The sequence below is a fragment of the Panthera tigris genome, chromosome X (assembly GCF_018350195.1).
Source record: "Panthera tigris isolate Pti1 chromosome X, P.tigris_Pti1_mat1.1, whole genome shotgun sequence".
Lineage (NCBI taxonomy): Eukaryota > Metazoa > Chordata > Mammalia > Carnivora > Felidae > Panthera > Panthera tigris.
The window spans coordinates 43,349,489-43,375,391 of NC_056677.1; the positions used below are offsets into that span (position 1 = coordinate 43,349,489).

The 25,903-nt window shown below is 39.8% G+C and overlaps 1 protein-coding gene and 1 pseudogene across 1 annotated transcript in view; both read right to left on the bottom strand.

Annotated features, from left to right (window-relative positions):
* The window catches only part of DGKK (diacylglycerol kinase kappa), a 173,733-nt gene that overhangs the window by 121,806 nt on the left and 26,024 nt on the right, over positions 1-25,903 (bottom strand). The window lies entirely within an intron of this gene.
* Positions 23,935-24,395, bottom strand: LOC102971722 (annotated as a pseudogene).

Below are 25,903 nucleotides of genomic sequence, written 5' to 3' on the forward strand. Positions count from 1 at the left end.
CTTCCTGTGCTAAGGAAGAATTATAGACAATCATCCATGTCCCTGTTCTCTATTAGTGAAATAAAATAAATTTGAGAATTCTCCTTTTTTTCTGAATAGGCAAAAAACTTTAAGCAGTTTCTCACATATAATTCAAAATATATTTTATACACATGCACAAACATATACACATATTATGTTGCCTTCACATAAATCATAGCATTCTATGCACAGTTTTGTTTCTTACTTTTGATGCTTAATTTATCATGGAGTCCTTTCAGTATTGGTACATACTGAGCTGCCTCATTTCTTTTTACCACTGCATAGCATTCCACTGTATGGATGTAATGTGATTTATTTAAACAGTCCCCTATTGATGGACAGTGATTTAAAATCTTATTCTCTTACAAACAATGCTGCTGTGACTTTCTGCATATATATATGTCATTTTGCACTGGTATGATATATTGATAAGATAAATATCAAGGGTTGGTAACTTTAAAACTAGTCTACTGGGACCATAAAGCCTAAACACATATATCTTCTCAGATCTCTCTGCTCTCCCTTTCCTTTTTCTCTTATTGGAGTTTCCTAGGAAGGGTAAGGACCACTAATTGCCTGGGGGTTGGATAGGAGGTGAGAAATTTGGATCTAGGCTGACAAAGTGCAGAAAACTGTAACCTGGCTCTCAATAATTGCCCTGGGACCGGCAGCAGCCAGGAAGGGGGAAGAGCTCAACTGAGTCTTCCCAGACCTACACACAGATTTGAATACTGGTTTTGCTGTGTTGAACTGAGCGGATTTGAACACGCTATTTCACTGCTATAAGTTACCACTAATAATTTGGCTCAAGGTGGGGATATGAAGGTGGGGTCTTTGTAGTTCAAAGTTTGTGCTCGTGCAACAAAACTGCTTTTTAATTGTCAGAGCTAACCTTGACCTTACCAATGACTAATTTTCTCCCTCCTCACGCTGTTAGAGATCATGAAAATAAGGCCCTAAGAGGGACTATATTTACCTAAGTCAAACAGCAAATTAGTGGTAAGACTAGCCAGGACTGGGCTTCAGGCCATTCTGTTTTAGTGGTGTGGGGAATCCTCTTTGACTCTTTAGTGGGAGTAAAGGTTCCCTATAAGCACAGCCATTGAGTTTGTTCTGTATTGGCAGTCCTTCTTGGAACATGTGTATAATTTTGGGGGCTCTAGGATAGCATGTAAAGGGATTTGAGGAGACCAGCAGGAATATAGTTTGACTCCATGGATTGAATCAAGAGGAAGGGCTGGGTCAGAGCTTTGGAAGTTTGAGAGAAAAGTGGCTTATGGTAAGGCTTCCCACAGAAGGTCGGCCTTCCTCTGCAAATGTAGGGAAGGCTAAAGGTGTCAAATAGAGGAAAGAGAATTGTTTTTGAGACTTGGGAGAACCAAAAGTTTAGAAGCAGAAAATTCAGTGAAAGGAATGGTGTAAGTGGGAGCTTAGTGGAAGGTTCCTGTTGCTAAAGCACAGTTGCTAACAGAAAAGGAAGTTCTGTGGTCATACAAGGTCCCTAAAGGAAAGATATCACAGAATTTTGGACACTGTTCTTCAAGTTAACCAAGATCACAGAGACTGGGGCACCAATTATCTAGTGCCACCAACTTACAAAGAATGACAAAGGATGCCTGCTTCCAACTGCCTCCTTCCCCACTCTTCTGCCTGACCATAAGCTACCAAGGATGGATAGGTTCTTCTGTGGGTATTTCTTCTTGGGGACACTCCCCCTACTGCTTCCAGCTCTGAGATCCCACCACCAAGCCACATGCTATCCTCACCACCTCTTATGAGACCACTGGCTCCTGTTCTGACTCTAGTGATGTCCTCATTGAAGCAGCCAGGGAAGCAAATTCTTCTCTAAGTTTCTCTTCAAACATCCCACTCCAAAAGAAGAGAGTTGTTTTTGGCTGACAAATGCCACTATTAGCCCTTGATTTACATGCATTATCTCATTTAATGCCCACAGTAACAATCCTGTAAGGGAGATGGAGAAGTTGAGGCTTAAAGAGTTTAAGTGACTATTTCCAAGTCATAGAGAGTAGCAGAGCTGGGGTTGAAACCCAGGTTTGTTTGACTCTACTGCCTGTCCCCTCTGAATACCAAGCATCTACAAGATGGTCACCATGTTCTGGCTTGGGTGTCAGGTATAACCTGGGGATCACTTCAGTCCACTTCTTTCTTCTCCCAATGGCCACTATTTCACCCAATAGAAAAAGCCATGGACTGGTAATGTCTGAAGATTTCCTACTAGTTTAGCTGGAGTAGACCATATACTGCAAATGATTCACACATGGGAAGGAAAAAAAAATCACAGTCCTTTGGAGAGGTGCCTGAGATGTCATAATCCCAAATTTTCTTTTTTTTTTCTTTTAGAGGATACAGCCAAATTTTCCATAATTTTATACTTTGTAACCACATGCTATACCATGCCTACAAGCTCTTAAACCTGGAGACTTCAGCCTTTAGAGGTATTTTTAAATGCTTGCAACCTAGGGCCATAGGAACCTTGTAAACATGCAACTATATAGCTCATTCGGCTCCAATTCACTCAAAGAGCACAGCAATGCAGAGTCAATTGATGTTTTCTGTGCTTTGGTCTTTATAAAATACCTCTTTCCAAGCATGGCTTCAAGTGTCTCTCATAATGTGGGTGTGACAAGCCCATATCACCTAACCCATGTACTTGGGGAGTTGGGGAAACTGCCTTATTGCCAAACTGGCCGAATGCAGACAAACTATCTGAAGGCATGCACAGGACCTAAGAATACATTTACTAACAGGTCCTCTTGGGATGAAGTGGTTATATAATAAAAAGGGGATGTGTGAGTTTTCATTTTTATTTTTTTTCAGCTTTATGAAGTGGTGTTGACAGGAATCATGAAGTTGACAGATGGAAACTGATACTAGAACCAGTTGGTTCTACTTGCTTCTTGCAGCAATAGTGGTCCAGGGAAGATGAAATTAATTAATTAGTGTTTCTGTATGTGAGGGGGGAAATGAGAGGCATATGTGCGCATTGGGTGTGTGTGTGTGTGTGTGTGTGTGTGTGTGTGTGTGCCTTTTCTGCTTTGCCCCATCAGTGATAGGTAAGAGCAGGAACAAGGTCTCAGGTAATGAGACCTCAGGGGTGGGGTTGGCTGGGGGGAGGTAGCATGAGAGACAGATCCATGGGAGACTTCACTTAGCCCCTGAACCTGTGGCTACCTCAGCTGCCTCTGAGCAGAGGACTAAGCAAAATTGCCTCCCCTGGAGGCAATGGTAGTTTGACAGCCCACCAAACATGGAGGGAAATGGGAGAGGAGAGCTGTGGTTGCAGGAGACACTAATTTGTCAAAGAAGAAATTATGCTGTGGGCTTTGGTTCCAGAGGAATTACTGGCCAGGTAACCAAGCTGAAAAGCTGTGCCAAAGAAGGCAACCAGGGACAAGCTTCCTTAGCATTGGTGGTAGTAAAAGTAGTAACAGTAGTAATAATGGTAATAACAATGTGAATTGCTAACAGTTGGTGAGTATTTACTATGTGGGAAGCACTGTATTAAATCATGTTACATGAGTTATCTCATTTGAGCCCAAAAACAACCCTAAAATATTGGTGCTGTAACAATCCTCATTTTATAGAAGGAGAAACTGAGGCTTCGACAGATTTAGTAACTTCCCTAACAGGTTAATAAATACCAGAGCTAAAATCTTTCTTGGAGTTTCACAGGACATCAAAAACCAGTTTTTCCCTCAGTGAAAGAAAAAAAAAGGTTTAAATCACTGGTCATTTTGCAAGTTATATCCTATTTTCTTTTTTTTTACGTTTTATTTAATTTTTGAGAGAGAGAGAGAGAGAGAGAGAGAGAAAGAGAGAGATAGATGGGTGGTGGGGGACAGAGAATCTAAAGTGGGCTCTGCACTGACCGGGTGATAGCAGCGAGCCCACTGTGGGGCTCAAAGTCATGAACCAGGAGATCATGACCTGGGCTGAAGTTGGACGGTTAACCGACTGAGCCATCCAGGTGCCCCAGTTATAGCCTATCCTATGTCATTTGAGAAAAGGAGGCAAGATATGGCAGGAGGGGGGGTGGAGATTGGTGGTGCAAATCACAGCTATTTGGTTCAGTTTTGTTTTTGTTTTTAATATTAAATGTTAAAATAATTAAGTTAATAATAATTGTTTAATTTATACATCACTTTATCAACTATAAAAATCTTGAAGATTCTTACTTGGCTTTGAGGACAACCCTGTGGAGTAGGCAAGGTAGGTAATACTATTGGCCTTTTTCCAGAGAAGAACACTGTGACCCAAGAAAGTGAAGTAAGTAACTTGCCCAAAGTCACTATGTGGTAAACTATGTCTGACCTCCTGGCTTCCAGTACAAGGCTCTTTTCACTATATCTCTCTACATTTTATGTTTCCAGTGTTGTTTGATAACATTTTAATTAGTAGTCTGTATTTTCAAAGTCCAATTTCCCCTTATCCTCCTTTTTCTGCCATCCTGCAGTATAACTCTCTGCCATGACCTCTGGTAAAGAAATATGGCATAATCAAGTGTGCCATTAGCATACATCTTCATGGTTAATGAGGGTAATGCCATGCTGGTAATGCCAAAGGGAAAATTTTCTCTGACATGGACAGCTTCTAGTAGTAATAATAAAAGATTAACTTGGCCATGCAACTAGTGAACAAAAGCATTCTTTAAGAATATTACTATAAAAGACTATAAAACAGTGTTGCTGTTACTGCTGCCTCGTCCTCCCAGGAGCCACTTGCCGCAGCCTGTTCAGATGCTTTACCCTAAGACCTATTGCTACCCTCTTCATAGTTTTGGACCTTCACTTTTTTTCCCCTGTTGAAACACCATCCAGATCTGCATCCCTTTCTAACTTCTCCCTGCAGGCAAACATCTGGTAAAACTACACCCCCATCTCTATCCAGGTTATATTTAAGGGATTAAGACTGCTCAGATTCTAAATGACTACTAACTACAATAATCAAATTCTAACACCCACTGCCAGGGCTTAGAGCAAAGCTGACTGTTACCATCTGAATTTTGTGCTGCTCAACTCTTGATAACCTATCCAGAAAAGTAAAAATGCACTAAGGGAGAGGGAAAGAGAGAGAGGAAGGGAGAGATAAGTGTATTATAACTCAAGCTGACAGGCCTGGAAAGAGGGAAGAAGAGAGGAATAGAAAAGAAAAAGGAATAAGGTGAGTATGTTACATCGGAGGAGCAGCTGGGGATGGCAATGATCATTCACGGACTTGTAAATGAAAAAAGATGTTTGTTTTACCACTAGTGATGCATAGGATTCCCAGTGGTCCTGGAACCATCTCTCAGCCACCATTTAATTAACTCTGAGATTGTGTCCTAATCAATGTGTGCAGCTTTCTGCTCAGAGTTGCTGGGGAGAATGCAGCATTGACTAAACTGGGAAGAGAAGGATTATCAGCTGAGATATGGGGGACAGCTAGATCTGGATCACACAAAAGATAAACAGTAGGAAAAATTGTCATCTGGGAGGGTGAGGGGACTAACCTTTAATTGGAAACAGAGCTTAACAAACCAGGATTGCTTAAGAAAGGGAAGGAGCAGGAGAAGTGGCTGGGGAGAGAGGAGAGAGACCAGTGTGAAACAGACTAATAGCAATATACAAACACCAAAATTGATAAACAGAGAAATATGAAGACACAGATAATCCCTCTTGTCCCTTTCATCCTTTCATGCATATGATAAAAAGTAATATATTAAATCTGTAAATTGCTTTGGGTGGTATAGATATTTTAACAATATTTGCTTTCCCAATCCATGAGCATGGAATATCTTTCCAATTGGTTGTGTCACCTCCCATTACATTCATCAGTGTTTTATAGTTTTTGGTGTACAGGTCTTTTACCTCCTTGGTTAAGTTTATTATAGGCACAATTCTAATATCTACACCTTTTCTGAAGTGTCCATTATGGCATCCTTGTAGTCATATTGTATACATTATTACTAATACAATACTTCCAGGTAAGTATTACTACCTTAATATTACAGCTAAGGCACTGAAACCCAGAATGGTCAATCATATTCTCCAAGATCATACACAGTTACAAAGGAGGATGACTGTCAACCCAAATCTGTCTGATTTATTATACTATACACACTGCCTCTCTCTCCTAGAAAGTATGATTTTAAAAAATTTTTAAAATATTTATTTATTTCTGAGAGGTAGAGACAGAGTATGAACAGGGGAGGAGCAGAGAGATAGGGAGATGGAATCAGAAGCAGGCTCCAGGCTCCGAGCCATCAGCACAGAGCCTGATGCAGGGCTTGAACTCACAAGCTGTGAGATCATGACCTGAGCCAAAGTCAGATGCTTAACTGATTGAGCTACCCAGGCTCCCTGAAAGTATGATTGATTTGAGGTGAGAGAGAGGGTAGTTTCCAAAACCACAGGTGGTCTGAATGATCCAGTTTTGGAGTTTTCATAGAAATATTTGTACATGGGAGCAATGTGGGCAGCAATATGGCACCTGGGAGAGACAGTGGGCATAATGGACCCTGAATTCCATGGAGTTTGGTACCCAGCAGTAAGCTGCTATGTGAGCAAGTCACATCATTTCCCCACGCTGCCATCTCTTTGCTGGGAAATGCAGATAAAGATGCTAAAATTTGGCATATGTTTCATTAAGGGAAGACCAAGACATAAGAGACAAAACTGTTAATATTGTTCAAGTCTGTTGCCATAAAGTATCCTCCCACCAAATTAAAGACTGCAGGGATAGGTCCTGGACTCAGGAATAGAAATTATTTCAAAACTGGGGTGCCTGGGTGGCTCAGTCGGTTAAAGGTCCAACTCTTGATTTCAGCTCAGGTCATGATCTCACAGCTCAGGTCGTGAGATTGAGCCCAGCGTTGGAGTGTGGAGCCTGCTTGGGATTCTCTCTCTCTCTCTCTCTCTCTCTCTCTCTCTCTCTCTCTCTCCCCTCCCATGCTCATGTTCTCTCACACACACATTCTCCCTCTTTCTCTCTCAAAATAAATAAGTAAACATTAAAATATTATTTCAAAGTCAAGCAGGCCAGAAAGACAAAATTCTTGGTAAATCACAATTATGTGTCATGGCTGAGTTATGTGTGACCAGCACAGTGCCTAGAGTGCCACAATGTACCCATAGTAGGTACTTGATGGTTGTATATAAAATGAAATTGAGTACAGGAAAAACACCCTTGGAGAGAATAATGAGAAAGGGTATTCTTGAATGTTTCTATTGATGGGCTCCTAAAAGTCACTTGCTGTTGTAGGAAACACATGATAAAGATTCTTGTATTTCCAAGCACATATATTTAGGCAAAAGCCAATTAAGTATAGTAAAAAGTAGTGTAGATTTTGGAGTCAGATAAACCTGGATTTGAAACTCAGCTCCATCACTTATTGGGTATGTGCCCTTGGGCGAGTAATTTAACTTACAAACCTCAGCATTTTTATCTGCAAAAACATATATAATGACATTCAACTCTTAATAAAGACCAAGAGAATACATGAAAGTGCTTAGTACTAAGTATAAATTCAATACTTATTTCTTCTTTCCTTTTGTGGATATGGTGACAATACTTTTTGACCCCTAACTTGGAACACAAGTCTTATTAAGTGCAAGTATATATTTGATTGCAACAGGATACTGGGGGGTTCAATTTGAAATCAGTGTTTTTCCCCAAATTTGACATCATAGTTTACTATACTGTCAATACTATACTAATAATCCAAAACTAGTGGATCTTTACTCCAGAGGTTAGGGTGCTTTTGATTTTTATGGATTACTCCATGTGAGCACACTCTCCTTCCCATTAGTAATGGAGCAGGGATCACTGGAAAAGGAAACAAAGACTATAAATAGAAAATCAAATTTATTCTGTAGAGGAATTTGTGATTCTGTCCCCATAAAGATAGTCATAGTGCTGGGACTTTTGAACTTTGCCCCCCAAAAAACATAACCTAGATCATAAGGGCTTTTGATTATAGGTATGAATATTTAAGGTAAGAGAAATATTCTACTGAAGTCTGGAAGAGAAACTAGTGTTAAAACAAGTGGTTAGAACAGTTAGGATTAGTGAACCCAAGTGTTTGTATCCTTTAAATTTAGCACATAGATATTTCAAATCTAATCCTCTCCAATGTTTATATTAAAACAGCAAGGGAAGTTTTGAAAGACCAAAAGGATGACTGAGTTGAAAACATCCTTTTCTTTGTTGTATTCTATTAACCACAGCTATGGGAAATACAGTTTCAAGAGCTGCTATAATCTGCCATAACTAAGGCATCACCATTTACCTGGTGGCAATTTATTCTGATAGCATATCTAATTCTAGGCCAATTATGTATGTAGGAGGAAATGACTAGCTTTTAGAGATCTGACCTTGCAAACTCAAAACTAGTTAAATGAAATAAAGTACGTATCACAAGACTATTTCCCACAAAACAAACAACTAAGAGCAGTGTCATCACACCAACTAGCAAGGCCTATAGCTTTACTGGACAGAACCCAAAAATCTACAGCTATCTGTAGATTTGTAAGCAAAAATTCTAACCCCTTTTATTACACTTTGCCATTCATGTGCCTTGGGCTTTCAAGGGAAGTCTAAATGTACAGTTATACAATGAAAACTGGCAAATGCATCTTTTCATTTTAGCTGTGTACCTTTCTTTTTTTTTAATATATGAAATTTATTGTCAAATTGGTTTCCATACAACACCCAGTGCTCATCCCGAAAGGTGCCCTCCTCAATACCCATCACCCACCCTCCCCTCCCTCCCACCCCCATCAACCCTCAGTTTGTTCTCAGTTTTTAACAGTCTCTTATGCTTTGGCTCTCTCCCACTCTAACCTCTTTTTTTTTTTTCCTTCCCCTCCCCCATGGGTTTCTGTTAAGTTTCTCAGGATCCACATAAGAGTGAAACCATATGGTATCTGTCTTTCTCCGTATGGCTTATTTCACTTAGCATCACACTCTCCAGTTCCATCCACGTTGCTACAAAGGGCCATATGTCATTCTTTCTCATTGCCACGTAGTATTCCATTGTGTATATAAACCACAATTTCTTTATCCATTCATCAGTTGATGGACATTTAGGCTCTTTCCATAATTTGGCTATTGTTGAAAGTGCTGCTATAAACATTGGGGTACAAGTGCCCCTATGCATCAGTACTCCTGTATCCCTTGGATAAATTCCTAGCAGTGCTATTGCTGGGTCATAGGGTAGGTCTACTTTTAATTTTCTGAGGAAACTCCACACTGCTTTCCAGAGCGGCTGCACCAATTTGCATTCCCACCAACAGTGCAAGAGGGTTCCCGTTTCTCCACATCCTCTCCAGCATCTATAGTCTCCTCATTTGTTCATTTTGGCCACTCTGACTGGCGTGAGGTGATATCTGAGTGTGGTTTTGATTTGTATTTCCCTGATAAGGAGCGACGTTGAACATCTTTTCATGTGCCTATTGGCCATCCGGATGTCTTCTTTAGAGAAGTGTCTATTCATGTTTTCTGCCCATTTCTTCACTGGGTTATTTGTTTTTCGGGTGTGGAGTTTGGTGAGCTCTTTATAGATTTTGGATACTAGCCCTTTGTCCGATATGTCATTTGCAAATATCTTTTCCCATTCCGTTGGTTGCCTTTTAGTTTTGTTGGTTGTTTCCTTTGCTGTGCAGAAGCTTTTTATCTTCATAAGGTCCCAGTAGTTCATTTTTGCTTTTAATTCCCTTGCCTTTGGGGATGTGTCGAGTAAGAGATTGCTACGACTGAGGTCAGAGAGGTCTTTTCCTGCTTTCTCCTCTAAGGTTTTGATGGTTTCCTGTCTCACATTCAGGTCCTTTATCCATTTTGAGTTTATTTTTGTGAATGGTGTGAGAAAGTGGTCTAGTTTCAACCTTCTGCATGTTGCTGTCCAGTTCTCCCAGCACCATTTGTTAAAGAGACTGTCTTTTTTCCATTGGATGTTCTTTCCTGCTTTGTCAAAGATGAGTTGGCCATACGTTTGTGGGTCTAGTTCTGGGCTTTCTATTCTATTCCATTGGTCTATGTGTCTGTTTTTGTGCCAATCCCATGCTGTCTTGATGATGACAGCTTTGTAGTAGAGGCTAAAGTCTGGGATTGTGATGCCTCCTGCTTTGGTCTTCTTCTTCAAAATTACTTTGGCTATTCGGGGCCTTTTGTGGTTCCATATGAATTTTAGGATTGCTTGTTCTAGTTTCGAGAAGAATGCTGGTGCAATTTTGATTGGGATTGCATTGAATGTGTAGATAGCTTTGGGTGGTATTGACATTTTGACAATATTTATTCTTCCAATCCATGTGCAGGGAATGTCTTTCCATTTCTTTATATCTTCTTCAATTACCTTCATAAGCTTTCTATAGTTTTCAGCATACAGATCTTTTACATCTTTGGTTAGATTTATTCCTAGGTATTTTATGCTTCTTGGTGCAATTGTGAATGGGATCAGTTTCTTTATTTGTCTTTCTGTTGCTTCATTGTTAGTGTATAAGAATGCAACTGATTTCTGTACATTGATTTTGTATCCTGCAACTTTGCTGAATTCATGTATCAGTTCTAGCAGACTTCTGGTGGAGTCTATCGGATTTTCCATGTATAATATCATGTCATCTGCAAAAAGCGAAAGCTTGACTTCATCTTTGCCAATTTTGATGCCTTTGATTTCCTTTTGTTGTCTGATTGCTGATGCTAGCACTTCCAGCACTATGTTAAACAACAGCGGTGAGTGTGGGCATCCCTGTCGTGTTCCTGATCTCAGGGAAAAAGCTCTCAGTTTTTCCCCATTGAGGATGATGTTAGCTGTGGGCTTTTCATAAATGGCTTTTATGATCTTTCAGTATGTTCCTTCTATCCCGACTTTCTCAAGGGTTTTTATTAAGAAAGGGTGCTGGATTTTGTCAAAGGCCTTTTCTGCATCGATTGACAGGATCATATGGTTCTTCTCTTTTTTTTTTTTTTGTTAATGTGATGTATCACGTTGATTGATTTGCGAATGTTGAACCAGCGCTGCATCCCAGGAATGAATCCCACTTGATCATGGTGAATAATTCTTTTTATATGCTGTTGAATTCGATTTGCTAGTATCTTATTGAGAATTTTTGCATCCATATCCATCAGGGATATTGGCCTGTAGTTCTCTTTTTTTTACTGGGTCTCTGTCTGGTTTAGGAATCAAAGTAATACTGGCTTCATAGAATGAGTCTGGAAGTTTTCCTTCCCTTTCTATTTCTTGGAATAGCTTGAAAAGGATAGGTATTATCTCTGCTTTAAGCGTCTGGTAGAACTCCCCTGGGAAGCCATCTGGTCCTGGACTCTTATTTGTTGGGAGATTTTTGATAACCGATTCAATTTCTTCGCTGGTTATGGGTCTGTTCAAGCTTTCTATTTCCTCCTGATTGAGTTTTGGAAGCGTGTGGGTGTTTAGGAATTTGTCCATTTCTTCCAGGTTGTCCAATTTGTTGGCATATAATTTTTCATAGTATTCCCTGATAATTGTTTGTATCTCTGAGGGATTGGTTGTAATAATTCCATTTTCATTCATGATTTTATCGATTTGGGTCATCTCCCTTTTCTTTCTGAGAAGCCTGGCTAGGGGGTTGTCAATTTTGTTTATTTTTTCAAAAAACCAACTCTTGGTTTCGTTGATCTGCTCTACCGTTTTTTTAGATTCTATATTGTTTATTTCTGCTCTGATCTTTATGATTTCTCTTCTTCTGCTGGGTTTAGGCTGCCTTTGCTGTTCTGCTTCTATTTCCTTTAGGTGTGCTGTTAGATTTTGTATTTGGGATTTTTCTTGTTTCTTGAGATAGGCCTGGATTGCAATGTATTTTCCTCTCAGGACTGCCTTCACTGCGTCCCAAAGCGTTTGGATTGTTGTATTTTCATTTTCATTTGTTTCCATATATTTTTTAATTTCTTCTCTAATTGCCTGGTTGACCCACTCATTCGTTAGTAGGGTGTCCTTTAACCTCCATGCTTTTGGAGGTTTTCCAGACTTTTTCCTGTGGTTGATTTCAAGCTTCATAGCATTGTGGTCTGAAAGTATGCATGGTATAATTTCAATTCTTGTAAACTTATGAAGGGCTGTTTTGTCACCCAGTATATGATCTATCTTGGAGAATGTTCCATGTGCACTCGAGAAGAAAGTATATTCTGTTGCTTTAGGATGGAGAGTTCTAAATAGATCTGTCAAGTCCATCTGATCCAATGTATCATTCAGGGCCCTTGTTTCTTTATTGACCGTGTGTCTAGATGATCTATCCATTTCTGTAAGTGGGGTGTTAAAGTCCCCTGCAATTACCACATTCTTATCAGTAATGTTGCTTATGTTTATGAGTAATTGTTTTATATATTTGGGGGCTCCGGTATTCGGCGCATAGACATTTATAATTGTTAGCTCTTCCTGATGGAGAGACCCTGTAATTATTATATAATGCCCTTCTTCATCTCTTGTTACAGCCTTTAATTTAAAGTCTAGTTTGTCTGATATAAGTATGGCTACTCCAGCTTTCTTTTGGCTTCCAGTAGCATGATAAATAGTTCTCCATCCCCTCACTCTCAATCTGAAGGCGTCCTCAGATCTAAAATGAGTCTCTTATAGACAGCAAATAGATGGGTCTTGTTTTTTTATCCATTCGGATACCCTATGTCTTTTGGTTGGCGCATTTAATCCATTTACATTCAGTGTTATTATAGAAAGATATGGGTTTAGAGTCATTGTGATGTCTGTATGTTTTATGCTGGTAGTGATGTCTCTGGTACTTTGTCTCACAGGATCCCCCTTAGGATCTCTTGTAGGGCTGGTTTAGTGGTGACAAATTCCTTCAGTTTTTGTTTGTTTGGGAAGACCTTTATCTCTCCTTCTATTCTAAATGACAGACTTGCTGGATAAAGGATTCTCGGCTGCATATTTTTTCTGTTTAGCACACTGAAGATCTCGTGCCAATCCTTTCTGGCCTGCCAAGTTTCAAAAGAGAGATCAGTCACGAGTCTTATAGGTCTCCCTTTATATGTGAGGGCCAGTTTATCCCTTGCTGCTTTCAGAATTTTGTCTTTATCCTTGTATTTTGCCAGTTTCACTATGATATGTCGTGCAGAAGATCGATTCAAGTTACGTCTGAAGGGAGTTCTCTGTGCCTCTTGGATTTCAATGCCTGTTTCCTTCCCCAGATGAGGGAAGTTCTCAGCTATGATTTATTCAAGTACACCTTCAGCCCCTTTCTCTTCTTCTTCTTCTGGAATTCCTATGATACGTACATTGTTCCATTTGATTGCATCACTTAGTTCTCTAATTCTCCCCTCATACTCCTGGATTTTTTTTTCTTCTCTCTTTTTCTCAGCTTCCTCTTTTTTCATAATTTTATCTTCTAGTTCACCTATTCTCTCCTCTGCCTCTTCAATCCAAGCTGTCGTCGTTTCCATTTTGTTTTGCATTTCGTTTAAAGCGCTTTTCAGCTCCTCGTGACTGTTCCTTAGTCCCTTGATCTCTGTAGCAAGAGATTCTCTGCTGTCCTCTATATTGTTTTCAAGCCCAGCGATTAATTTTATGACTATTATTCTAAAATCACTTTCTGTTATATTATTTAAATCCTTTTTGATCAGTTCATTAGCTGTTGTTATTTCCTGGAGATTCTTCTGAGGGGAATTCTTCCGTTTGGTCATTTTGGATAGTCCCTGGAGTGGTGAGGACCTGCAGGGCACTTCCCCTGTGCTGTGGTGTATAACTGGAGTTGGTGGGCGGGGCCGCAGTCCGACCTGATGTCTGCCCCCAGCCCACCGCTGGGGCCACAGTCAGACTGGTGTGTGCCTTCTCTTCCCCTCTCCTAGGGGCAGGATTCACTGTGGGGTGGCATGGCCCGTCTGGGCTACTTGCACACTGCTAGGCTTGTGGTGCTGGGGATCTGGCGTATTAGCTGGGGTGGGTAGGCAAGGTGCACGGGGGCAGGAGGGGCAGGCTTAGCTCGCTTCTCCTTAGATGATCCACTTCAGAAGGGGCCCTGTGGCAGCGGGAGGGAGTCAGATCCGCTGCCGGAGGTTTGGCTCCACAGAAGCACAGAGTTGGGTGTTTGTGCGGAGCGAGCGAGTTCCCTGGCAAGAACTGGTTCCCTTTGGGATTTTGGCTGGGGGATGGGCGGGGGAGATGGCACTGGCGAGCGCCTTTGTTCCCCACCAAACTGAGCTCTGTCGTCCAAGGGCTCAGCAGCTCTCCCTCCCTTTGTCCTCCAGCCTTCCAGCTTTCTGAGCAGAGCTGTTAACTTATGACCTCCCAGACGCTAAGTTGCGCTTGCTGTCGGAACACACTCTGTCCGGCCCCTCTGCTTTTGCAAGCCAGACTCAGGGGCTCTGCTTGGCCGACAGGCTGCCCCTCCGCCCCGGCTCCCTCCTGCCAGTCCGTGGCGCGCGCACCGCCTCGCGACCCTTCCTACCCTCTTCCGTGGGCCTCTCGTCTGCGCTTGGCTCTGGAGACTCCATTCTGCTAATCCTCTTGCAGTTTTCTGGGTTCTTTAGGCAGGTGTAGGTGGAATCTAAGTGATCAGCAGGACGCACGGTGAGCCCAGCGTCCTCCTACACCGCCATCTTCCCTCTCATAGCTGTGTACCTTTCAAAAGCTTAAGATGGTTAGAATGGATATCATGGTCAACAAATCCATCTCCTTGTTCATGACTATATACTTAAGTATATCCCCTCCAAATGGCTATTCTTACTTTTCTTAAAAATTTCTCCTCCTCCTTTTAGCCTTGATGCAGAGAAAAGAAATGCTTGTTCTACTTAGCTCTCAATTCTTCAAGAGCAACTAAAGATTTGCTCTACCAATACGAGACTGGTAGAAAACCAAGAGCACTTTTGGCGCGCCTGGGTGGCTCAGTCGGTTGAGTGTCCACCTTCGGCTCAGGTCATGATCTCACAGTTCGTGGGTTCGAGCCCCACATCGGGCTCTGTGCTGACAGCTCAGAGCCTGGATCCTGCTTCGGATTCTGGGTCTCCCTCTCTCTCTGCCCTTCCCCCATTCACACGCTGTCTCTGTGTCTCTCAAAAATGAATAAATGTTAAAAAAATTAAAAAAAAGAAAGAAAACCAAGAGCACTTTTAATGCAGAGAAGTAAGTGTAGAGTAGGCAGAGATTGCCTGTGCCAATGAACTCTGTCTGGTTATTGCAGAGAAATTATCTATAAGAAAACACTTTGTCTACCTATAATCTCTGTGCTTTTCCTGATGGGCAGAATTTCCACCGTGACATTCCCAACTGATAGACTTTTACATTTCTCCAGGTCTTTATCACCTGGAAGCATGGTAAGACTCTTTTCAGGATCATTATTCACTGATTTTTTTTAATCACATGGTTTTTACCCAGGAGTAGCACCTTACATAATGAAAAATAACAAGGGAAATGTAACCTGAAAACCTCATACACCTTGAGTAAGTATGAAAGAGGAAAATCTTATTGACCCCCAAATATGCAAAGTATATGCACATACCATCTCCTCATTCAAGGCCTTAGAGGTGCATTGAGATGCCCTTTGGTCTATCTCAATTTCTTATTTCTTTATTCTCAATTTATCTATATGAGCCCCACATATACAAGTCCTTCAAAATGCATGTTCAGAGATAATAGGACATGTTGATTGATGGCTTGAAATGAGAGTAGGTATATGGATATTTGGATGAAAGTAGGTGGTTCTGGAGTGAACAGATAGGAGAATCAAAGATTTTCTCTTTGTAGTGATAGGAAAAGATGTCAGTGAAGGGTATCAGGAAGGCAGAATTCAGTGTGTAAAATCTTTTACTATATGAGGAAAAAAATATCAAGCATATATTTTCCATGAAGCTCAAAATATGCTATATGCTCTGCCTGATTTATCCTTTCAGCATCCTACAAAGGCAATGAAGATGTAGGTTATCATCTTCATAACTCATTGTTTCAATAGGTACAGTTACAGTGCTTTTCCTTCTCCAAGTTTAAGGTGTGGTAAAATGTCATATTTTCTCAATGGTATCTAAGAATGTCAAAGTGTGTTACAGATCATGTTCATTTTACATTATTGCCACTTACATGGTTTTTTTCCAGAATATGTGTGTAAGTATATATTAGCTTACATATAAACCTTTTAGTAAGTTGATATAAATAAATAAACATTATACCATTTTCCTAGGCTAAAATGTTTTCAGGGTCTCGCTAATAAAACTTAACAAAGGATCTTGAAAAATTCTATTGATAACACTCTTTATTCTCTTCTTGAGTTCTGAATTCTAAGGCAACCTATAGCCCTAAAAAAGGCTTCTTGAATCAAAAGGCTTAATTAAGTTCTCAAGGTAAATGTCACAAGACCATCTCTCCACATAATAAACAACCTAAAGCAACTAAGAACTAATATACATGTGAAATACATATTTTTCAAGTCTCAATACAGCCTTTCTACCTTAGATACTTTGCTTGAGTCTAAGATGTGATGCCATCTATTTTCTGATTGGAATATGGACTCCCTCAGGCTTATATAACCATATTTAAGTGAAAGTATAAAACACACTCTAAAAGGCAAATATAAATGTATTTTGATTAGTCATGTCACAACTTAGGACCGATTATTACACTATCCTAAACAAACAACCCTATGAAATTTGTCAACTACAGCTTAAAAATGGGCCACAAAACCCTGTTTTCAGCTGTGTTCAGGTACCTCCCATTTCCACCATCACATCCCTACACCAGAGAATTAATGTCTTTTTACATTACAGGCTGTACTTTTAAAAATATATTGTGCTATGTTTAGGCACAAAAAGACAGGAAATTATATTTTAATACACAGGGATTACCTTTAATACACAAAATGAAGAAATTAATTATATCCTACATAGAAAACAAAATATATAGCATCCAAAAATGTTATTCTTGTGTTTTGTAGACATTTAAAATGTTTTTTGAAATAATTGTAAATTCACAGGGAATTTCAAAGATATGTAAAAGGAGGTCCTGTGCATCCTTCACCCATCTTCCTCCATTTTACCATTTTGCATAAATATCGTACAATATCAAAAGCAGGAGATTGACATTGGTACAATCTGTAGAGCTTATCCAGATTTCAGCAGTTATACACAAACTCAGTGTGTGTGTGTGTGTGTGTGTGTGTGTGTGTGTGTGTAGCTCTGTGCAATTTTATCACAGGTGTAGGTTTGGGTTAACATCAGGAAAATCAAGATATTGAAGTGTACCATCACAAGACTCCCTCATGCTACTCCTTATAACCACATCTATTCCCTCTGCCCCCTCCCATTCCTAACCACTGACCTCCACAAATCTGTTCTGTTTCTATAATATGTTATTTCACAATTGTTACATAAATGGAATCATTCCGAATATATCCTTTTGAGATTAACTTTTTACACTCAGGATAATTTCCTTGCAGTTCATGAAAGTTGTATTGCTGTATTCCATGGTATGCATGTACCATGATTTGTTTAACCGTTCATCCATTGAAGGACATCTGGGTAGTTTCCAGTGTTTGGATAGTATGAATAAAGCTTCTATGAATATATGCGTATAGAGTTCTACCTGAAAATATTTTTTCACTTCTCTGGAATCTATGCCCAGGAGTACAGTTGCTGAGCTATGTGGCAAATCTATTTTTAGTCTGAAAGGGAATTTCTAAAGTATTTTCCAGAGTGCCTATACCATTTTACATTCCCACAACAATATATGAGTGATCAAGTTTCTTTATATCCTCTCTAGAACTTGGTGGTGTCACTACTTTATTTTAGCCATTCTAATAGGTGTGTAGTAACATCTTACTGTGGTATTAATTTGCATTTCCCTAATGGCTAATGATATTGGACATTTTTCATGTACTTATATGCCATCTGTATATTCTCTTGGATGAAATATCTATGTTTTTTGTCCATTTTCTAATTATATTCTTTGTTTTTTAAATATTTAGATTATAGAGTTCTTTACATATTCTAGAAACAAGTCCTTTGTTGGAAATGTGATTTGAAAATATTTTTTCCCAGTCGATAATTAAGTTTTACATTTGAATGAAATCCAGTTTTTCAGTTTTTACTTTTATGAATCATGCTTTTGGTACCATATAGTCATATACCTATTATATAACACCTTCAGAGAAACATTCCCCATGAAGTTCCTTCTGGTATCTTTCATGCTTTTGGATGCTTTTATGTGTCTGCACACACACACACACACACACACACGCACTGACTGACCTAACTAGAAGAATTAATGCATATGTACTACTATGGAATTTATAGAAACATAGCTCTTAGTGCTGAGTATAATGCTACAAAATATATTATCTAGGGGAGTTTACTTACCATCTCTGATGCAAACAGGGGAAAATGGTTCATAAAATTACAATTTTTTTTTCAAATTATACTGTCCTCTATTTAGACAAAATGGGGAAGCATGACTAGTATATATGCAATGTTATATAAATCTGTGAGTTTTATAGCTTGAAAATTATGTGGTCATATGCAGGCAAAAAATCTAAAATTCTTCAGCTTCTAGGAGAAATAGTATATAGTTTTACAGAAATTGAGATTTGAGGCCATTGTACAACAGATGCCTGACATATCTCCTTTAGTAAGATAACATGAATGAAATTCAGTAAAATGGAACTCACAGCAGAACAGAGTCCATGAGTTTACATTGCCAACCACTGACTTGTCATTATCAGCCCTGAAAACTTAACTTGGCTTCAGGTAGGGCTAAATCCCTGATACCTTGCCTTAGTTTGTACCACTATTTGACCAATTCCACTTATTTGCACAATAACCTTTTGAGATCAGGGCAAACAGAGAGTCCAAGTGACTTGTCTGAATTCCCAGTGGGAAATTATCCCAGAGTCAAGAATGAGGGGGCAGTAACCCAGCTTTTCTGTATTCTTTTTGTAAATCCTTCAGGACATAAATGCTGCTTTCCTCCAAAAGAGTGACTTAAAGGTGATCTAAAAATAACTTAAGTACTGAATAAACCACCTCTACCCCAGTCTACCCCCAAATATACATGGTAGAAAGTTTATTTGGAACCCTTAAGCAAAAACATTGGCAAAGATCCTTTGATCCTTGGTTAAATACAAAATAAATAGATCTCCAGCCACCTGGGCAACTCAAATGTAAGAGCTATTTGTATGGCATTTGCAAACATTGAAAGAAAAATTAGGCATCTGGTAGGGGCTATGTCCTTATTTGTTGTTCTTTTTAACCTTTTACCAAACCTCCTTTCTCTTCTCTTTTACCATCCCATCCCCAGTACCTCCATCTTTCAAGCTCTAACCCCAATACCTTTCCCTAGATCCCAATTGTCTAATCTGAAATTGGACTATTTGATCTTCTGAGAACTTCCCAAAGAGTTCTGATTTGAATCAGTCCTTTTTGTAATCAGCCTGGTCTGCTTAGGGACATCTGGAGGTGGGAAGTGTTTTCTAAACAAATTGTTCTATTATTTCTCCTGAGAATGCCCCTTATAGAATTTGACTAAAAAACACAATTCCAGACTCATACACAGAAACACTAACTCCACTGGTAGGAAGAGAAACACACATATGTCAGCAGGGGTAAATCCATATGAATATGCTTAAGTATACAGTGAGCCACAAATGGACTTGATACACAGAGGGGATAAAGTAGGGGATGGTGAGATTCAAAATGGATTTTCTTATTCTTCTTAGGGTTTGTAAAGTCTGCATAACTATCAAGAGCTCATAATGAACACTGGATGACCAGCATCCCTTAATAGTGGTGACTCAAAAGATCAGGCACCTACTATGAATCACTATGAAAGGTGCCCCAACAGTGAACCAAGCTGTATCCCAACCAAAGCTAATGGCTCCATCCTGCTCCCTGACCTGGAAGTCCCATTTTAGGATTCCCTAGGAATAATGGTCTTCACTATCCCAGGGGGACTGCAGGAACCTGTGAAGTTGGAAGGAATGGGGAGTTGCCTCTGTATTCACCATGGCAAAATAGTTGTCAGGATATTGGAATTAATTGAGCAGTATCTTTACTTACAGTGAGTCTTCAGGCTTTTCTTCTAGATAGGGGGCAGGGTAAGGTGAAGATCATTGTTGTCAGCCTAGTCTCAAATGTCTGCCAACAGTAGCTTGGTTTCTCATTAAGATTATCCACTTCCTTCTTGAGGTCACCACTACTCTGCTGCTTCTGGGCAGGAAGTCGAAGCTCTGGAGTGTGACTAGCATGCTAAAATACATGCTGATACCAAAACCCAAGAACCATGTACCCCTCAAGATGTCAGCCCAGGGAGTGGTCAGAAGACAGACAGAGGAAGTAATAGCATCTGAGATTTACTCACTTGGAGCTTCCTCCCCTCCCACTTTTATCCTCCTCAAGCAGAAGTGGGAAAGGCCTGCCCAAAGGTGATGAAATACCCACATGCCCTACCAACAGCGATCCCACAAAGGAAGTATCTGTTATAGCGGAAGCCGCAATTAAAACAGCTAAGACAGAGTTCAACAGTGATAGGACTAAAAGACACTGAAGAGAGAGAAGGCTGACTACTACTTTGTTTGTGTTTCCTCCCTCCACCCTGTAGTTAAAAAGAAGCCACACACAGAGAAAAGATATCCTTGCCTCTGAGCACAGAATGCAATGGGTCATGCACATATTCAAGTTACCAGGCTCCCTAGAAAGAAAAACCAATAACAAAGCACTCTGGCCTTAAGATGTGACCTGGCTCAAAACCACCCCAGTGTGACCATTTATGCTATTGGTATGATGCCTGCCCTTGTTCCAACACACACAGAGTGTAGGATGAGTCAACAGCTTCTGCAGTTAAAGCTTTCATGCCTGACTTCTCCAGCTACACTACTATCACTTTTCCAATAAGTCTCCCCACTGGCAACCAAGAGTCAGTTCCTAGGATTGACTTTAGCCTAGAAAGAATGACTAGGTTTGTGTGGTGTTTTTTCTTTTCTTTTTCTTCCTCCACTCCCTAAATCATAGAAAATGTGTATATGGACTTCTGAGATATGGACTTGAAAAACAGGGAGTATTTGTCCTTCATGCTGGAATGTAGTACAGATGCAAGTGATGACTACTCATGTATACACATGGCTGTAAGTAATTAGTGTGGGAACACGCTCTATACATAAACCCTATGCTTGAGGCCAGCCTTATCCACTGAGTATCCACTTCATGCCAGGTTTCTTACATACATTTGTAACTAAGATTAGATTTGGCTAAAATGTAAAAAGGATTCTGCTTCTGAGAGTTCCTGACTAGGAACATACATTCTCATGTTCTAGAAGTCCAAGGCTAAGTCATGCTATGTTTCAGTGTGTTTTGGAAGCTTCTCTTTGTCCTCTAGGCTTCTGGCAACCTCACCTCATTGTATACTGGTTGTTGAGTTCTAGCTTTCATTTATAATTCACATAGTGCCAACGCTGATGAGTGGAGGTATGATGGAAAGTTATATCCTGCTAACCTGACTTTTTGATACTTCCCACCTTGTTCCACTGGTGGGGTTTAAGTGGCAGCTTCCCAGTGAGTGTCATCTATGCACAGAACCTGATCCTGTTGCAGGATGACACATAAGCTAGATTTGCCTTATGCTTCCCAGAAGTGCATTGCTGCCTCTGTACTGCCATTTATAATCAATTGCCTGTCTTCTGAGGTGTGTGCTTAGCAAACACAACCATTTAACCACGGCAGTATCTAAATGACTTTCTCTGAAATTCAAAGGTTATTTTTAAACTACTGAGTTTAAGAATTTCCCAGAGGCCAAGAGACATGGTCCGCCATGAACTTCCTCTATGAAATCTTGTCTACCTGGCACTATAAATTAAATACCTAAATCTGTGATGGAGAGTTGGTTATACATGATATCATCTACTATGAGGAGGCTTCGGATATAGAGACCTTGTCAAAGCAGCCAAACTTGATGTCAGAGTTCAAGTCTCTTAAGTAGCAAATGCTCTTGTAGTATCAGTGCATAAACAGAATAGCCTTGTTTCCTTCATGTCTTCTCACGGATAGAAGTATATGTATCAGACATGTGCCTGAGGCAGAGATCATGTCTGCCATGTTTGCTATGCTACAACATCAAATCAAAGGCAATACTATGAAAATATATTCTTTGCTAGCAGCTTCAGAATAGTTCTTATCAAAAGGGGTGAGGAGAAAGGCAACACAAAATCATTTTCTTATTTTTATTTTTTAATTTTTTTCTCTTTCTAAATGAAAGAGTGATAAAGGGGGATTTGAAATCTAATGGCATTTATCTAGTCCTCCATCTAAGGGAAAAATCCTATGTAGATATTGAATTAGTACCTCTACTATCTGCTTTAAAAATCTCCCTAGAGAGCCTCCAAGTGAAAAGAGCCTCTTTCAGGGCTTAAATTTCTGCAGCCACTTCTTCAAAAGTTGGAATAAAGTTAACAGTAGACTAAGTTCTCATTCTTTGATCATGAAAGTTCATCATCATCCTTGATAATTTTTTTTTATTTTTTTAACGTTTATTTATTTTTGAGACACAGAGACAGAGGATGAATGGGGGAGGGTCAGAGAGAGGGAGACACAGAATCGGAAACAGGCTCCAGTCTCTGAGCTGTCAGCACAGAGCCCGACGCGGGGCTCCAACTCACTGACCTCAAGATCATGACCTAAACCAAAGTCAGACTCTCAACTGACTGAGCTACCCAGGAGCCCCCATCATCAATCTTGATAATTGAAGGAAGATCACTCAAGTGTTATCGACATTCTTGCTAGAAGCCAACATAAATTAAATTGGTGCCAATTCTATGCACCCTGGGTATATGTGTATGTATATATGTATGTGTGTGTGTGTGTGTGTGTGTGTGTGTGTAAAACCTGCAGGCTGCCTGCGGAGAGAGTGCTGCAACTGTATCACTTCTGCCCTCCAGCTTTTTGTGGGTTCTTTTCTTCTCCTTCACTCACACATAAAATCGCTTTCAAATTAAAATTGCTGCTTTTCTGGGGAAAAATCCTGAGAAATATTGGCACCTCAGATATCAGGATGGATTGAAATAATTATTAACTAAAAACTTAGGAAATTCTATAATTAATTAATGTTAATGAACTATCTGGTCCCCTCAATAAATCATGGCAAGAAGAGAGAACTTATGACAGAAGTCAGAGAGGTGCATACAAAATGCTCAAAAAAACCTTATACTGGAGAAAAAAAATGTTCTAACAGTGTATGGTGACAGATGTTAACTAGACTTATTGTGGTTACCATTTTGCAATATATACAAATATGGAATCATTATGTTGTATACCTGAAATGAATATATATATATATATATATGCATATATATGTCAATTATACCACAATAAAAAAATTTTAAAGCCAAAAAAGTACTTGTTGAATAGAATTGGAAGTCTTTCTATTGACATGCCCCTCTAAGCAGCAGAAGAAAACAGCAGTAAGGGGGTACATGATTCTGATGTTAAGATACATTACTAAGAAGCAATGGTAGCCAACCTTGTTATTTTCAGTTTTCTTTACTTTGCATGAGAACCACCCCTTTTAAAAGAGAAGGGGAGCACAGTCAATGAGCAAATATGTGCATTATACACACACACACACACACACACAGTAGTTGCTTGAAACAAAATCAGTGTCTTTCACATGGTAGCAGCTACCTTTTTAAAAAATAGTTTAATGTTTTTTTTTAATTTTTTTTAACATTTTGAGACAGAGAGAGACAGAGCATGAACGGGGGAGGGTCAGGGAGAGAGGGGGACACAGAATCTGAAACAGGCTCCAGGCTCTGAGCTGTCAGCACAGAGCCCGACATGGGGCTCGAACTCACAGACCGCGAGATCATGACCTGAGCCAAAGTCGGACGCTTAACTGACGGAGCCACCCAGGCGCCCCTAGTTTAATGGTTTTATTAACACAAATACAATGTGCACACGAGCTGTCTATTCATTTTCTTTGCTGTGCAGCATGGCATTGGAATTGGTGACTCTGATGGCCAGTTGGGCTGCTCTTTTCACAATGGTTTGTGATTCTTAGAGGAGACATTGTAAGCAATCTCTGCATAGTAAGATTTGTTGCACATCAGCAGCACTTGACTGTTGTGGACTAGGAACTTCTGGAAGCCACTGGGCAGCATGTGCTTTGTTTTCTTATTGTTCCTATAACCAATGCTGGGCATCAAGATCTGGCCCTTGAATCTTCTGCACACCCTATTTTCAATGCCTCTGGGTTTCCACCAGTTACACTTAATTTTGACATATTGGTCTGAGTGGCGCTGGATGAACTAATTGGTCCTCTTTTTAACAATCTTGGGCTTTACAATGGTTCTGAGGGTGGCTATGATGCCAAGTAGGAGATGGCTACCATCTCTGCAGACAGTGGCAAGGAAGAACACATTTACCATTTTTTAAAAAACCAACTAGGTGCCAGGTACTGAACTAAACACTTGATATGTCATTTATCCTTAGAACAACCTAGTAGGTGGGAATTATTAATCTCACGTGTAAAATGAAGAAAATAAGACTCAAAGAGGTCAGTGAGAGTCTTTGTCCAAGGCCACAGAGCTAAGAAATTACAGAGCTGGGATTTCAACCCAAATGTGTCTGACTCTGAAGCCCACTATATTATACTGAAATTTCCACAGTTAGTCTCACACCATCCCCTTTGCAGCTAGGAGCATATCTTGATAATGCCATTTTATACAGAGGGACATTAAGGCATGGAACAGAGAAACGTTATTCTAGAATCTAAAATACTTTCCCTTCCACATAATCCAGGCTTCAAAGGGGGGAAATGAAATTAGAGAATTACCCTTCTTCACTAGGCTTCTACCATAGAAAAATCTCCACCCAGGGATATTAGTCTTAGTGACATATGGCACTGCAGGAGGTGGGATGCAAGATGATCCAACTAGCTGTGGCCGCACCACATTGTGGCAGAGGTGAAAGTGGAACACAGACCTGAGCTGCACCTATTAAAAAACACAGACCTGAGCTGCACCTAGTAGGAAGGCAGAAATCTGTGCTTTAACCCCGTCTCCATACAATTTACTTGTTTTTAATAAACTAATTCCACCTTGTATCAATGTGACAGTCATTTTGAATCTGTGCAAAGTGATTTACAGAATTTATAAGGCTTTAAAATACTTTTGAGCCTAGAATTTTAGAGTGATTCCCAGATATTCTATGGTGGGTAATATACTTATTTTTAAATGGATAAATAAAAAGTGAAAGGTTAAAGGATTTACCTCAAATCACAAAGGCACAGCTAGGAATAGAATCAGCCTCTTAAATCCCAATCCTGGGGCCAGATGACAAGACTGGTGCATTTTTAATCTCTTAAGAATTGTAAAAACCTTTTGATAATTCTGATCTTAGGAAGTTCCTAATTATTTATGAATGAATCATCATTATGAGCATCTAAAGCATTTTTTTTTAAAAAAGAACCATCACAACCACCTTAAAACCTTGTCTCATCTTAAGCCTGTGGATTTGGTTGGCTTTAAAGAAGGTAATTGGCCCCCATTATCCCACACTGTTTAGAGGAATCTATATCATTTCTGGGCTCAAGAGGGCTGCTTTGGAAACCTTGTACTAACTAGCCTGACATGGATTAGGGATTGGTTTTGGAGTCAGGAGCCTTGGGCTTGAATCTTGACTTCAATCCTTAGTAGCCAAGTATCCTTTAGCCTTAGTTTTCTCATCTGCACAATGGGAATAAAGCCAATATCACACACAGAGGGTTGGGGTGAGAATCCAAGGACACAGGACATGGGAAATGTGGAAGCATTTTAGAAAATTGTAGAGTATACTCTTTGACATCAGCTGTAGCAATTTATTACTAGAATGTTACTGGAGGCAAGGGAAACAAAATAAAAAATGAACTATTTGGACCTCATCAAGATGAAAAAAA